The 16,087-nt window shown below is 38.6% G+C and overlaps 1 protein-coding gene and 2 pseudogenes across 2 annotated transcripts in view; 1 reads left to right on the top strand and 2 right to left on the bottom strand.

The window, feature by feature from the left end:
* Positions 1–16,087, top strand: part of UBAC2 (UBA domain containing 2) — a 169,566-nt gene that overhangs the window by 51,273 nt on the left and 102,206 nt on the right. The gene's annotated exons all lie outside the window — the stretch shown is intronic.
* Positions 4,375–5,312, bottom strand: LOC134382381 (uracil-DNA glycosylase-like; annotated as a pseudogene).
* LOC134382603 (large ribosomal subunit protein eL31-like) lies at positions 7,586–7,968 on the bottom strand (annotated as a pseudogene).

The raw sequence follows: 16,087 nt of genomic DNA, 5'->3' as shown, positions 1-16,087 counted from the left end.
AGCAGGGGGTTCGGGGGGAGCTGATTGCAGTCTCTTCAAAAGAGTGTAACACATTAGCTGGCTCAGCAAGCTGTAGTTATGGGCTTCGTAACCAACGTGCAAAACACAGAAGGTGAGACAGAACCTCAAGTCTTCCTCTTGAGCCTAAAAACTCAACTGTGGAAGCATTGAAGGGCAGAGTTGTTTTGGCTTGTGAAATGGCATCATGGTGTGACTGCTACTTAACACCTCTTATGGTCTTGGTTGCCATCAGGTTGCGACAGGGATGCAGACCTGCCAAAGGAGTGATGGGCAAGAAACAGGCAACACTTATCCTGGAGAGGAGAAGCTGGGGCAGGAGGACTATCTTGAGCTATGGAAAGGACTGCCCTGTGAGAGAGGAATTAAAAATGGGGGGACCATGGCCTAGTATGAATTAAGACCACCAGAGATGATATGGGATATAACTTTGGGCTTGGTATAAGGAGTCACTTTGCAGCGTTAACTGTCTCAAGATGAAGTGATCTGTATTGGGAGGTGCTGAATTTGACATTGAGGATACTCAAGCAGTGGCTGGGAAAGTATGAGGCAGAGATGTCGTCAGGAAATCAACACATTGGTAGGTAACACGAATGAAGGACATCTCTGATTCTATGTGCTGCTTCTTGTTATAATTGTTCTATTTTATTATTTTTTTTAATTTTGATATTTTCTTGTACATGTTTGTGGGGTACAGTGTATTGTTTCAATACATGCATATGCTGTACAATGATTCACTTAGGGTAGATAGCATAGCTTTGTACATGTTAGTCCACCACTTCTCCTTCCCACCCAGCCTCTGAGAACCATTACACTAGTCTCTACTTCTACGAGAACCACTTTTTTTTTTTCTAGATTCCACATGAGTGAAATCATGCGGTAATTGTATTTCTGTGCCCGACTTACTTAACATAATGGTTTCCAGTTCCATCCATGTTGCTGCAAAGAATAGGATATTTCTTTGTATAGCTGAATAATATTCTGTTGTGTATATATACCACATTTAAAAAAATCCATTCATCTGTCGATGAGCATTTAGGTTGATTCCATTGCTTGGCTATTGTGAATAGTGTTGTGATGACAGGTGTATTTTTGATATGTTGATTTCATTTCCTTTGGCTATATACCCAGTAGTGGGATAGTGGGGTTATAAAGTAGATCTCTTTTTAGTTCTCTGAGGACCCTCCATACTGTTTTCCACAACGACTGGACCAATTTACATTCCCACCAATGTAGGAGGGTTCTCTTTTCTCTGCATTCTCACCAGCATTTGTTATTTTCTGTCTTATTGATAATAGCCACTCTAACTGGAGTGAGATAATAAGTCATTGTGGTTTTAATTTGCATTTCCTTGATGATTAGTGATTTTGCACATTTTTTCATGTGCTTTTTGGCCATTTGTATGTCTTTTGAGAAATGTGTGTTCAGGTCCTTTGCCCATTTTTTAATTGGGTTATTTGGGTTTTTTTGCTGTTGAGTTGTTGGATTTCCTTATATATTCTGGATATTAGCCCCTCGTCTGATGTGTAGTTTGCAAGCACTCTCTCCATTCTGTAGGTTGTCTCTTCACTTTGTTGATAGTGTCCCTTGCTGTGCAGAAGCTTTTTAGTTTGATGTAGTCCCATTTGTGTATCTTTGCTTTAGTTGCCTGTGTCTTTGTAGTCTCTCTCAACAAAGTGTTGCCCACTCCCATTTCATGTAGTGTTTCCCTATGTTTTCTTCCCCTATGTTTTCTAGTAGTTTCACAGTTTCAGGTCTTAAATTTAGGTATTTAATTCATTTTGAGTTGATTTTTATGTATGGTGAAAGATAGGGATCTGGTTTCAGTCTTCTGCATGTGGACATCCAGTTTTCCTAGCACCATTTGTTGAAGAGGCTGTCCTTTCTCCACTGTTTGTTCTTGGCACCTTTGTCAAAAATCAATTGGCTGTAAGTATGTGGGTTTATTTCTGGGCTCTGTATTCTGTTCCATTGGTCTATTTGTCTATTTTTATCAAATGCCTTTTCTGCATCTATTGAAGTGATCATTTTTTTTTTTTTTTTTTTTTTCCTTCATTCACCTCCTTGGTTAAATTTACTCCTAATTTCACTTTCTGGGCAGCTATTGTGAATGGGATTGCTTTCTTGATTTCTTTCTCAAGTATTTTGTTATTGATATATTGAACTATTGATTTTCCTATGTTGATTTTGTATTCTGCCACTGTACTGAATGCATTTATTAGTTCTAGTAATTTTTCTGGTGGTGTCTTTACAGTTTTCTATGTATATGATCGTGTCATCTGCAAATAGGGATGGTTTCACTGCTTCCTTTCCAATTTGGATGCCCTTTATTGCTTTCTCTTGCCTTTTTGCTCTGCCTGTTGACTTTTAGTACTATGTTGAATAAGAGTGGGAAAAGTGGCATCCTTGTCTTTATTGGGTTGAGGTACATTCCTTCTATGCCTAATTTATTGAGTGTTTTTATCATAAGGGGTGTTGGATTTTATCAAATTTTTTCTACATCTACCGAAATGATATGTTTGGGTTTTTTTTCCCTTCACTCTGTTGATGTGTGATGTGTCATGTTTATTGATTTGCATATGTTGAACCATCCTTGCATCTCTAGGATGAATCCCACTTGATTATGGTGTATGATCTTTTAAATATTTTGTTGGAGTCTGTTTGCTAGTATGTTATTCAGGATCTTTGCATTTGTGTTCATTAGAGATATTGGTCTGTAGTTTTCTTTTTTTGTTGTGTCTTTTTCCTGTTTTGGTATGAGGTTAATGTTAGCTGTATAGAATGAGTTTGGAAATATTCCCTTCTTTTCAGTTTTTTGGAAGAGTTTGAGAAGAATTGGTATTAGTTCTTCTTTAGATGTTTGGTAGAATTAAGCGCTGAAGGCCTCTGGTCCTGGGGTTTTCTTTGTTGGGAGACTTTTTATTACTGCTTCAATGTCATTACTTGTTATCAGTCTGTTTAGGTTTTCTAGTTCTTCATGTTTCAACCTTGGTGAAGTTGTATGTGTCCAGGAATTTATCCATTTCTTCTAGGTTTTCCAGTTTGCTGCATGTAGTCGTTCATAGTAGTCTCTTATGATCCTTGGTATTTCTGTGGTATCAGTTGTAATGTCTCCTTTTTCAATTCTGATTTTATTTATTTGAGTCTTCTCTCTTTTTTCTTCATTAATCTAGCTAAAGGTTTATTGATTTTGTTTATTTTTTCAAAAAACCAACTCTCTGTTTCATTGTTATTTCTCTCCATCTATTGATTTTGGATTTGATTTGTTCTTGTTTTTCTAGTTCCTTGAGGTGTAATGTAAGGGTGTTTATTTGAAGTCTTTTTTTTTTTTTTTTGAAACTTCAACAATCTTTATTTCCAAACTAGTGCAGGGTTAACTTGTTAACCTGGCTAATAGCAAAAACATCTCTAACAAGATCAAAGATGGAGGTGCAGACCCAATAAAGATTGTCTCTTTAAAAAAAAGATTGGAAAAAAATATGTATCTGCATAAGTACTTTTTCAAAAAGTAAAATTCTCCAGTGTTGTAGAAAAAAATATCCCAAAGTGATTTCAGTCCATAAAAAACAGAATTTGGCAGTCTGTGTTGCCTGAAAAACCCTAACTCAGGATAACCCTAGGAGGAAATCACCCATTTAAAAAGAAAAAAAATCCCCTTTCTCCTCTCTCTTGTTCAACTTCCACTGCTTATTCCAAGAAACACCCCCAAAATTACAGGATAAACAAGATACAACTCATTTCTCTTCGCCTCTACCGTTAAGGCTCACACCAAGGACTGTTCCTTAGGAATCTTCACCTCTACTATAATCAGGGAATTGATCCCTAATTTCTGGGCCAGATTTCTAGAAACTTGCAAAACATTGCCCTGCTTCCTTCAAGGAGGAGCCTAAGGGCCCCTTGAAAGATTAAGGGAGCAGGCAGTGCTCCTGGAATGCTTGTGGGCTGTGTGGGGGATGGAGGGGCCTCCTAATAACAAAAACAGCCAACACCTTATAAGCTGAAGCCTAACCTACCAGGTAAAAAGTAGCAGTGGGTACCAAACTACTTGCTGTACGAAAAGGTGTGCATCTCCCCCTTTTACTCATAAACATTAGGGAGCTGAAGAGAGCCAGGTGAGTATTTGACCTCATCTGCGTTTTAGGCTAAAGCAAGGGTACAAAGAAAGACATTCAGTCTATGCTGTTTCTGCCATTCATAGCAGCCTGGTTCACAGCTTCTTTCCAGAAGCTTTTTCTCCTTATGCAGAGTACTTAAGAATTAATAGGGAACTTTTCCATTCAACTTCAGAAGTGACAAATACTTCAATAGCAGTTTCTTAAAACCACCAATGGAGACAGACCACCCCTCAGTTCAGGATCACGGCTCCTTCAAGTTGATGGGCTTCTTGCCAGACTTCTGCAGCAGCTCGTTGATTTTTGAAAATGTCTGCATCCGAAGAACCTTCTGTACAGGGACAATGGGGATGGATGAGCAGTCTGCAGTACATGGTGGCTGCTTCCTGTCAGTGGCACTGCCCTTCTTCTGAGTTTAAGAGCTCTAGAGCAAGAAGACAAGGCCATTCGAATTTCGATTTAGCCAGGACACACCCGCATGGTAAACTGCTCCCAACCTCTCTCCTTATGAGAACTGGCTTGATGAGCCAAACAGTGAGTAGCAGAGCACCTTGTTTGGCCCACCCAGATGAATCTCTGTGGCCGATATGAACAGAACCATCAATGTCAGTATATGGCTCTTCATAAATGTTTTCCAAACTGGGCGGAGGTGGAACAGGTCTTTTGTACACTAAAGCAGAGCCCATGAGCTTGACTAGGTCCGTGATCTGGATCCTGTCCCAGGATGACAACCGTCACATACACATTTGGGTCCATGTGAAGACTGCTGTGGGGGTGGGTAAACAGTGTGATGTTTTCCTTCTCCTGCGACAAATCCGCTTCCCGAACTCTGCTGAGGTGCTTCCTCCACGTCTCACCCGAGCCACAGCACGTGGCGGGCTGCGATCTGAGCAGGGCCGCGGCCTTGTTCCTCCGGATGCGGACCTGCTGCTCCGGGCTGTGGGAGAGGACAGCGGCGTGCCCGGCTTGTCCTGCCCACCCTGGGCCTTCTGGGCGGGCTGTCCGCCACGCCCCTGCTCTCCTCTGCTCCGGCCGCCACGCCGGGCCTGGGTCGGCCGGCTCGGGGACAAAAAGGAGAAGAGAGTCTTTGTCCGATCATCCCGGAGCCGAGGAGGGCGCGAACGCCTGCCGGGCCGTCCCTACTCGGTGCCCGGCCGAGGCCTTCTGTTCTGATGCAGGCATTGACTGCTGTGCACATGCCTCTCAGAACTGCCTCTGCTTTGTCCCACAGGTTCTGCTATGTGGTATTTTCATTTGTCTCGAGGAATTTTTTAATTTCCTTTTTGATTTCTTCTTTGACCCATTGGTTGTTTAGGAACAACATATTGTTTAATTTCGTGTATTTGTGTGGTTTCTAGTCTCCCTTTTGTAATTGATTTCTAGTTTTATTTATTGTGGTCAGACAAGGTAGTTGATATGATTACAGTTTTTAAAAATGTATTGAGATTTGTTTTGTTTTTGGCGGCTGGCTGGTACAGGGATCTGAATGCTTGACCTTGGTGTTACAACACTGTGCTCTAACCAACTGAGCTAACTGGCCAGCCCTCGAGATTTGATTTGTGACCTAAGGTGTCTATTCTAGAGAGCGTTCCGTGTGCTGCTGAGAAGAATGTGTATTCTGCAGCTATTGGATGAAATGTGCTATATATGTTCATTATATCCAGTCAGCATAGAGATTAATTCTGTTGTTTCCCAATTAATTTTCTGTCTGGGTGATGTGTCCTTTGTTGAAAGTGTGTTAAAGTCCCCAACTATTACTGTGTTGGAGTCTGTTTCTCCTGTTAGGTCTAATAATAATTGCTTTATATAAATGGGTGCTCCGAAGTTGTTTGTGTATATATTTAGAATTGTTATATCCTCTTGTTGAATTGATCCCTTTATCATTGTATCGTGACCTTCCGTGTCTTTTTTTACTTTCCTTGGCATGATGTCTATTTTATCTGATACAAGTGTAGCTACTCCTGCTCTTTTTTGGCTTCCATGTGCATGAAATATCTTTTCCATTCTTTCACTTTCAGAGGGTGTGTGTCTTTATAGCTGAAGTGAATTTCTTGTAGGCAGCATATTTTTGGTTCTTGTTTAACAATCCATTGAGCTACTCTGTCTTTTAATTGGGGCATTTAATCCATTTACATTTAGAGTTATTATTGATATATAGGGACTTGTTACTGCCATTTTGATCTTTTTTTCCTTGTTGTTTTGTTGATCCTTTTTCCAGTCTTACTGTCTTCCTTTGTGATTGAGTGGTATTCTGTAGGAGTGTATTTTGATTTCTCGCTATTTATTTTTGTGTGTTTCTTATACATTTTTGTGTTATGGTTACCTGAGGCTTATAAAAAAGATGTTATAATATAACCAGTTATTTTATACTAATAACAACTATGATATCTAAGAAGAAAGAAGAAGCCAAAGCTAACTCTACACTTTGGTGCTATTCCCCCACTTTATGACAATTTGTTGTTTCAAGTTATATCCTTTAATATTGCCTCTTTCATGGTTGCTGCATATGTTAGTGTCTTGTTAGGTTTGTCCTTTAGTCTTCATACTAAGGATGTAAGTGTTTTATTCACCACCCTACAACGTTGGAGTATACTGAGGTTGTCTGTGAACTTACTTAACTAATGAATTATATACCTTCAAATGTTTTCTTACTGCTCTGTAGCGATGTCTTCTCTCAGGTTGAAGAACTCCCTATAGCATTAATTGTAATGCAGGTTTAGTGTTGATGAACTCCCTTAGGTTTTATTTGTCTGGGAAAGACTTAATTTCTCCTTCATGTTTGAAGGCTAGTTTTGCTGGATAGAGTTCTTAGCTAATAGTGATTTTCCTTCAGCACCCTGAATATTTCATCATATTCTCTTCTGGCCTGTAGGATTTTTATTGAGAAATATGCTGAGAGATGTATTGGGGCTCTGCTGATATTGTGTGTTTCTTTTCTCTTGCTGCTCAGTATTCTTTCTTTGTCTTTGGTTTTTGATAATCTGATTATGATGTGCCTTGAGATGTTCCTCATTGGATTGAATTTGATTGGCAACCTCTGAGCTTCCTGTACCCGGATGCTGTCATCTTTCTCCATACTAGGAAATTTTCAGCCAGTATTTTCTTGAATATGCTTTCTACATCTCTCCCTTTTTCCTCTCCTTCAGGTATGCCAATTATGTGGAGGTTATTTTGCTCGAGGGAATCCCATATTTGCTGTATTTCTGTTGTATTTTTTCTTCTTACTCTTTCTTTTTGCTCCTCTGATTTGATAATTTCATATGTCATATGTTCAAGTTCACTGAGTCTTTTCCTCTGTTTGATTAAGTCTGCTGTTGGAGCTTTCTATTGATTTTTACAGTTGAAATAAGGTATTATTTCTAGAATATCTATTTTTTAAAATTAATTCAATCCCTTTATCAAGTTTTTTTTTGTTTTTTGTTTTTGTGGTTTTATAACTATTTGACAATCAGCAGTTAGTTCTCATCCACATTGACTGTCTGCAGAATTTTGGGAGTGGTAACAGGTACATAGGTAACCAAAGTATAGAGCTTGTTGGATGAATCTTCATCCTCGTACGTTTTCTGAATAACCGCACACGGATACAGTATGGGACGTTCCTTATTCCTTTTGCCCAGACAGCTTTGTTGGGCCTGGTATCAATGCGTACATCTGTAGTCCCCATCTCCTTCATGACAAATTTCCGGATCTCTTTGAGTGCCCAAGGGGCACGCTTCTTGAAACCCACTGCATGGATACGCTTGTGAATGTTAATGGTATATTCTCGGGTCACCACCTCATTGATGGCAGAACAGCCCTTCTTCTTGCCCTCCTTCTTTGCAGGAGCCATCCTGCCAGGACCAAGTTCCTTTGTCAAGTTTCTCATTCTGCTCCGGGATTGTTTTCCAGATATCATGTAGTTTTCTATCTGCATTTTCTTGTGACTCCCTGAACATCCTTAAGAGGGTTATGCTGAATTCTCTGTCTGACATTTCATGGATCTGCTGTTCCTCTGGGTCCATTGCTGGTGCTTGGTTTGTTTCCTTTGTTGGTGTCATATTTCTCTGTTCTTTCTTGATCTTTGTGTCTTTATGTTGATGTCTGGGCATTTGAGGAGACTGCTACCTCTTCTAGGTTTTATAGGTGTTCTTTGGTGGTGTTAGACCTTTCCTGATTAGTATCAGAGCTTTGTCTCTGTTCTGTAGTTTTGGTTAATCCCAAAATTGGGGGACTTCCTGTGTGGACCAGCACTTGAGCCCTGCAGTTGTGCTAAGTTGCTGCTTTGCTGCTGACTCTCTAGAGAAAGCTTTTTGTGTGGATTGGATTTTAATTGTTGACCTTTTAATCACTTCTAGATCTTGTGAGGTCAGATATACCTGGGCTGCATGGAAATTCAGGCCCAGGACTGAGTCTTCCCAGCAAACTGCACCTCCTGCAGTTCTGTGGCCCTGACCAGTCTCCACTTGGTGGGCCTGTGCTGATTAGAAGGCAGATCAGCTGCCCACACTGCACCCCAAATGTTCTTCCAGCAGGCCAGCCTCCATCCCACACTCCAAATGCTTCCTGGGGGGTGGGCCTTGCAGCCTCTGGGTGGCTCCTTTCTTCCGTTGGCTGTGGCCCCTCACTCCTATGTGGGTCCACAGGAACACTGTCAGTGGTCTCCCTGGTCTGGGGGCTGGTATAGTGTGGTTCAAGGCCCTCTTTTCCCCTTCAGATTCCAGGCAACTTAATGCAAAGGGCTGAGCTACAGCTTTTGCTGGCTCCTGCTCTGTGTGCTAAAGCTCTTCCCACCCCTCGCAGGGCCGGCCCTGATGTGGCCAGGGCTTGAAACAGTTGGAATTGTTTCTTCTTCTTCTCTCACAACTTTCCCTGCCTTCGCTAAAGCCAAGGCTCTCTCTCCCACCTCCCCTGAGCTCCAGCAGTCCCAGGTTGGCAGTCTTTGCTTTTTAATAGTTGTAAATTTGTCAGTTGTGGGGACCATCTATTCCACCATCTTGATCTATGCTCCTCTTCTTTATTGTGGGATTCATGCTTAGAGAAGTAGAGAAATTAATCAGAATCCAAGAAAGGACATTGTTTCTCGGGAAGTTATCAACCTGGTACTGATACAGCAGAACTTGTTCCAGGAGACAATTCAGTGCATTATAGAGTTATTGCATTAGTGAAATAAGCTATTTCTAAAACAAAGAAGTTTGATATTTTTTCTGTATAAGTAAATGATTGCTTTTGTTTTCTTATAAACAAAGTATATTTTCAAATATTGAAATACATACTTCTAGAAAATCTTTATAAGTACATAAAGAGGAACAGAATGAGAAAATCCTGACCTGTTAAAAATAAGAGCTAAATAATGAGTTGTAGGGTGACATCTTTGAAGCATTTATAAAATATCTAAAATAAATTATTTTATATATTACTAAGAATTGTTACAGAACTTTAATATTGACTATGTGAGCTTCCATGTTAAAGCTATTTTCCCTTTCTGAAATGTGCACAATCAGCAGTTACATAGGCTTTGCCTGAGGTCACACTCTGAGCCACTAGATGGCAGTGTTAGGCAGGACTTGATAAAAGCTGTAACCCTACTCTAAAAGAAGTTATTACATGGGGCTCAAAAGGTGAAACATTCTAGTGACACAATAAAGGTATTATAGTTTATACAAACAGCTTTGACGGTTTGGATACCCAGTGACTATTTTAAAAACATGTATGCTATAGTTAGAATTAAAAACTGGTAACATCTGTGTGTGTTTATTTTTTCCTAAACCCCACGATTAAGTATTTCAGACACCATTGGTGTAACAATTGTGGAACTCCTATAATAAAAACCTAAGAATAATATTAGTTTTTGATTATTAGTGGACTCAATGCAGTACAATTCCAAATTTTAACACTGCAAGATGAGGTGACACGCTATTTGGCCCTAATAGTAATTGTAAGGCAAAAAATACTCATTGTTATCTGAAAGTTATTGGGCTAACCAAAGAGAATTGCAAACAGATTTTTGTCAAGGAAATATAGTAATATTGTTTCACATTTTGTGCCTCTTTGAAGTCTTGTATGAACCATAAGCTGTGCTTTTATCAGATTGCACGAGTATCTAAATGTTAATAAGAATACAATTGGAATTAGCAGAGGTAAATATTATAATCCTATGTTGCAGTCATCAGCCTTTTTCTTCCCAAATAATGTACCTTAGCTAATTCTTGCTCACAGATGAAGTGGTACATTTTAATACCTACTTTTTGTATTTTGATATCAATATCCAAAGGTACAGGTGTCAATAATAGGTAGAATATTCTCAAAACCCAGAAAGTAAGTAAGTAGGGGACAAGAGTTTGTACTCAGAAATACGGTTAGATAGAAATTGGTGGTTGATGGTGTGGACATGCACATGAGTTCTAAGGAAGGATAAAAATAAAGAACAGGAAGCTGAATTATGAAAGGTGATTTTTACTCCACTGTGTACCTTTAATAACAGAAAATGTGCTGATATTTTATGGTCAATTTTTCTTTGAAAAGTTTATTTTAGTTATTTTTTAGGAGAAAAGGGAAGAATTTGCAAAGTGAGGAAAGGAGTATCTTGACCCTCTTGTATGAAGTAGCCACTTAGTAATGTTTGAGCATGCGTGCATGACTGAACGACTGAGCGAATTCTGCCTCATATTTTATAGGAGTGTCCAGCTCCCTTCTAATTTCCCCATCTCTGTTTGCATTCTCTTTTTCATTCAGTAAATACTTATTGAGCACCTACTTTATGATAGGCATGGTTTGGGGCATTAAGGATCCTATACTGATCAAAACAGACAAAATGTTTGTCCTCGTTGACTTTACATTATGCATGGGGGTGAAAGGCAGTAAACAAAATAAAAAAGTACAATACAATTATGTAATATGTGAGATGATAATATATGCTATGCAAAAATAAATAAACCAGGGGAGGGAGTGTCAGGGTGTGTGAGTGGGGTTGCAGTTTTAACGAGTATAGTCAGGAAAGGCTTCAGAGATCAGGCAACATTTGAGTAGAGGCCTGAATGAGCATGTGGAGGTCTTGGGGAATAGTAGTCCAGATATTAGGAACTGCCAGAGCAAAAGCCCTCAGGTGGAAGCATGGCCTCAGGCAACTGTACAGCTGGAGGAATGAGTGGGAGGTGGAGGTAGGAGATGAGGCCAGGGAGAGAAGAGAGGTCCCAGGGGCTTACAGGCCTTTGTACAAACTTTGGCCTTTACTCAGAGGGCAATGGGAAGCCATTGCATGGTTCTCTCGGTCTGTACTATTTTTTCATTATGGTTCCTGTTCCTTTAAAAAAGAATTTAAGCATTTTACAGATATTTATAGTGTTCAGATTTTTACTTCTGGCTCTCAGGTTATCAGATTCTCCCTCAGGGTAGTCTGTTGTCTCTTGTTGTTTGTAATTCTTTATTGTGAGCTCATATTCAGTGGATTTTTGTTTGCAGTTGCAGTTCCCATGTGCCCTAGCTCATGACAGTATCTCTATAGAGTGACTTTGTGTTTACTACTGCTGGGTCCTGAGGGAGTCTTGTCTTAGGTTAGCTTTTATGTTATTATTTTTTTTTTTTAACCTTAGAGCTATCAGTAGGTGAGGATAAATCTAAACCACAAATTTGGGTGTGGTGTAGGCCTTAGATTTTAATTTTTGTTGGGACTATTCTTTTTCTTTCCCAAGGCTATTACTGTAGGCTCAGTTTCTTTGCTGCTTCAGCAAACTGTGAAGGGAGTATTCTTAGCCTTCTCTGTAAATGACACAGATCTTTGATTTTCTGGACTTAGTCCCTCCTTGAGCAGCTTGAAGCCATGTTCTCTGTCTCTGGTAGGACTACACATACTAGCCTGTAACCCTAGAGACTTGTATCTAAGTCGAGTTCCTGTGTGGTCACTGAAGCACCTCACGTTTTGATTCTGGCTTTGTTTCTGATATCTTGGTTTATTACTGAAATTTTTAAGTGTACACAACAGTGGAGAGAGCACTACAGTAAACCCCATGGTTCACCATCACTCAGCTTCAGCCATGATAAACTCATGGCCACTATGTTTATCTGTAACCTTACTCACTCTTATGTGATTGTGACAGGCCTGTAATAGACTCTCTTTGGCATATAAACCCAAGAGCAGAAATGTAGTGTCATAGGATATGTGTGTGTCTTAGTCAGCTCAGGCTGCCATAACAAAATACCGTAGACGGGGTAGCTTGCATGAAGGAAATGGTTAATGGACTTCTGTGGACAGCACCCAAGGATGTGTTCACTTGGTGAACTCACAAACGAGTTAGCCAAGAAATGTCAAGGATTGCAAACAATCCTTGACAAAGCTTGAAGTCGTGAGAACCCTTTCTTGGGATGTTCCCAGGAGACACAATATAGATAACCAAGTGCTTCAGAAGGGAGGTAACGGCCTTCTGCTGATGAGAATAGTATAACAGAATTTATGCATTAATGCTTATCTTGCATGCACTTGCTTGCTAAAAGTGATAAAAGCTGTAACAGCGGCTGGGTCGGCGCTATTTGCCTGAGAGAGCAGTAGCCCCCCGCTCTTCACCTGCATCTCATCTGCTGCGTCTCCCTTCGCGTCTCCGATCATTTTAATCAACACTTGCACAACAGAAATTTATTTTCTCACAGTTCTGGAGGCTGGAAGTTCAAGATCTGGGTGCCAGCCTGGTTAGGTTCTAGTAAGGGCCCCCTTCCTGGCTTACAGATGGCCTCCTTCTCACTGTGGCCTCACATGGCTACGAGAGAGCGAGCTCTGGTCCTTCTTATAAGGACATTGATCCCATCATGGGGGTGGTCCCTTCTTCATGACCTCATGAAACCTAGTTATCTTGCAAAGGCCCCACCTCCAGCTACCATCACATTGGAGGCTAGGGCTTCAACATATGTATGGGTGAGGAGACACAATTCAGTCCATAACAGAGTATGTATGTATTGTGTATACATTATGTATGTGTGTGTATCTGTTTCTTGGCTGTCTATTCTATCCCATTGGTCTGTTTATCTGTTCATGCTCTAATATATTTTTTTAAACTATTCTTTGTGGTATGTATTACCTAGTAAAATATGACACTCTTTGTTTAGCTATTTCAAGATTAACCTAACTATTTATGCACTGTTCTTTAATATAAATTTTAAAATAAGCTAATCATTTATCTTAAATTCACCTGGAAATTGAGATTGCATTGAATTTGTAGATTGATTTGGGAGAGAACTGATACCCTTGTTAAGTTTTCTCATCCAAGAGCATGGAATATATTTATTTATCTGTGTTGTTTATTAGATTTGAAAAAATTTTTGTACAGGTCTTTTTTATCCTAGATACAATAGTCTTTGTTATGGTGAATTATATTTATTTGTTATGTTTCCTAAGTGTAGTTATTTTATTGCTGGAGTAGAGAAATGCTGTTGATTTTCTGAATTGACCTTGCATTTGACAAACATAGTGAACTTTCCTGTTTCTTGATTCTGTTCATTTTTCTAGGTGGCACGTAAGTGTATGTTTAACTTTTTAAGAAACTGCCAACTATTCTCCAAAGTGTCTGTAACATTTGCATTCTGATCAGTAATGTAGGAGAGTTCCAGTTACCTGGCATCCTCAGGATCATGGGGTATTGTCAATTAAAAATTTTTGTTATTCATCCTAATGGGTGTGTAGTGGTATCCAGTATCATTTTAATTTGCATTTCCCTAATGACTAATGATGTGTTGAGCATCTTGGGCTTATTTGCTATTTGTATATCTTTCAAATCTCTTGCTCCTTACTGTATTTAATTTGTTTGTTCTCTTATTACTGAGTTCTGAGGGTTCTTTGTACTCTGGATTCCAGTTCTTTATCAGGTGTGTGTTTTTCACATACTTTCTACCAGTCTGGCTTATGTTTTCGTTTTCTTAACAGTGACCTTTGAAGAGCGTGGCTATAAAGTTTGATGAAATCTCGTTTATCTGTTTTTTTAAAGTTCATATTTATTATGTACTGTTTAAGAAATCTTTGCCTAACCCAAAGTTACAAAAATTTTGTCCTAGAAGTTTTATAGTTTTAGGTTTTCCATTTAGATGTATGATCCATTTTGAATTAGTTTTTAAATGGTGCAAAGTATACGTCGAAGGTCATTTGTTCATATGTGGACGTCCAACTGTTCTATCTTCTTTTATTGAAAAGAGGATCCTTTTTAATAGATTTGTCTTGGAACCTTTGTCAAAAATCACTTGACCATTTCTATTTCTGAACTGTTTATTCAGTCTCATTGACACATATGTTTATCCTTTTGTCAGTAGCACACTGTCTTGATTATCTGGCTATTCTGAGTCTTGAAATAAGGTATTATAGGCCTTCAGACTTTTTTCTTTTTGAAAATCACTTTGCCTAATCTAGTTCTTTTGCTTTTCATTATGAATTTTAGAATTAGTTTGTTAATTTCTACCAAAAAAGCATGCTAGGAATTTCATTGGGATTGCATTGACTCTATAGATCAATTTCAGGAAAATTGACATTTAAACAATTTTCTGTTCTGTGAACATAGTATATTTCCATTTATTTAGGTCTTTTAAAAAATTTGTCTCATTAGTGTTTTATAGTTTTTAGCATACAAATTTTGCACATTTTTTAAAGATTTATATGTAAGTATTTTATGTTTTTCAGTATTATAGCAAACAGTACTTAATTTTTAAAAAATTTTCCAATGGTTGCTTGCTAATATATAGAAATAAAATTAATTTATTTCATGTAGGACTTATTCTAGGAATGCTGACATAGTTCAATATAAAGAAGCCTATTAGCATATATCATGTATTTCATTATATTAATAGGTTAAAGGCAGCAAAGTGATCATTTTACAATTCAAATATAATCAGGTCATGCCTGTGCTAAAATACAATGATGGCCTCTATTTCTTTTTTTTTAAATTTTATTTTTAGTTGTAAAAAAAAAAAAACAAAACCCACATAATATTTAGCATCTTCACCATTTTTAAGAGTATACTTAATTAGTGTTAACTATATTTACATTGTTGTGCAACAGATTTCCAGAACTTTTCATCTTGAGTCTTTGTGTAAGGCAAAGCTCTGAGTCCTCGTATACCTGACAATGTTTTTCATTTGCTATCACTTTTAAATAATAATTTGGATGGATATAAATTCTTTTTTTTTCTTTTTCTTCCTGACTGGTAAGGGGATCACAACCCTCAGCACAGTGGGGTCCGCACCACGCTCAGCCAGTGAGCGCACCGGCCATCCCTATATAGGATCCGAACCTGCGGCCTCGGTGCTACCAGCGCCGCACTCTCCCAAGTGAGCCACGGGGCCAGCCCTGGATATAAATTCTAAGTTGAGGTTCTTTTTCTTCAATATCTTATTGAATCTCTTGAGTCTTTTGAGAAATGTGATGTTGATCTGATTCTTGTTACTTTGTAGTTTGTTTATTCTTTGCCTTTGGAAGTTTTCAGAATTTTCTCTTTTGTTCTTACCATCTCACCGTAATGTGTCCAGGTATAGATTATCTTTATCTAAACTGTTTGGCTCTCTAAGAGATCTTTAATTGAAATATTTTTTGTATTCTTTAAATGACTTATTTCTTTAAATATGTTCTCTCCATCTCCTCCCCCTATTCAGCCTTTTATTCCGACTCTGGGAAAGTTCCTCAGTCTGTTATATTTCCAGCTTGCTAATTTGATTTTCTACTGTATTTATCCCACCTATTGTGTTTTTTATATTTAATATTTCCACATAGTCTGATTTCATATTTTTAATATTTTTTAATCTCTTCTATTAGTGTAGCTATTAATACATTTTATTACTTGGAGTTCATCTGTTCTAAAAATTCTTTTGTTAGTATTATTGTTAAGTTTGTTGTTTCTCTTTCATTGTGATTGTGTTCCAAGGTTATCTAGTGATTTTGGCCTCTGAACTCATGTTCCATGAGGGGTACTAAAGTACTTTGGCAATGTCAGCTCAAGTAAGAGGGGGAATGA

Source organism: Cynocephalus volans, chromosome 7, assembly GCF_027409185.1.
Source record: "Cynocephalus volans isolate mCynVol1 chromosome 7, mCynVol1.pri, whole genome shotgun sequence".
Taxonomy (NCBI): Eukaryota; Metazoa; Chordata; class Mammalia; order Dermoptera; family Cynocephalidae; genus Cynocephalus; species Cynocephalus volans.
The sequence above is the reverse complement of the archived record's forward strand: the minus strand, read 5'-3'. Positions and strand labels throughout refer to the sequence as shown.